Here is a 788-nt window from a genome sequence, read left to right as displayed (position 1 = left end):
ATTTATCTCCATTTTTTTAATATACCTATGAGTTTGTAACTCTTGTTCTTTCATTGCTTCTTGAGTTTGTAATTCTTGTTCTTTCATTGCCACTTGAATTTATAACTCCTTCTCCTTCATTGCCATAATCTTTGCTCTATGTGCCATCTCCTCTTCTCTTTCTTTTTCCCTATCCATTAATTCCTTTTCTCTAACATTCTTAATATCTTCCATGAGAGATCGTTTTTTAACAACCAATGATTTCTTTTCGCTAAGATCTTCATACATTTGTGCTTTTTCTTTACCTTTTCGCTTGCTCTTCTTTGATCATTGTGGGCGAACGGGAGAGTCCACACTAGATTCGTCTGCCAACAGTGTATCTGGGTTTGATGAGGATGAGTATGCTCTAGTTGCACTAACCTTGGTTCTTTTTAAGCTTCCACTCTGTGTAGGTAGTTGGCTTCTCCATTTTTGCTCCAAACAAAGCATGTTCCAATGCCTCTCAAAAGAGAGCTTTTGACCATAATTTGTGGAATAAAGTTTATATGTCAACTCCTTTATATCATCAGCGTTCAAACCACACCTTATGTTTCGACTAGCTTGATTGTAGCAACCAGCAAATCGTGCGACAGCCTTATTGATCTTATACCATCGTTTCTTACATGCAACTACCCCCTTGTCAGGTCGGAGCAAAATTCTACACATTAGCTATGAATTTGACTCCAAAATGTTTCTCCCTTTTGATCGGTACCAACTATAGGGTCAGTTGAAATATTTAACCATGCACTGATCAGCATCTCATCCTCTTT

This window comes from Arachis duranensis, chromosome 6 (genome assembly GCF_000817695.3).
Source record: "Arachis duranensis cultivar V14167 chromosome 6, aradu.V14167.gnm2.J7QH, whole genome shotgun sequence".
Taxonomy (NCBI): Eukaryota; Viridiplantae; Streptophyta; class Magnoliopsida; order Fabales; family Fabaceae; genus Arachis; species Arachis duranensis.
Note: the sequence above shows the minus strand (reverse complement) of the source record.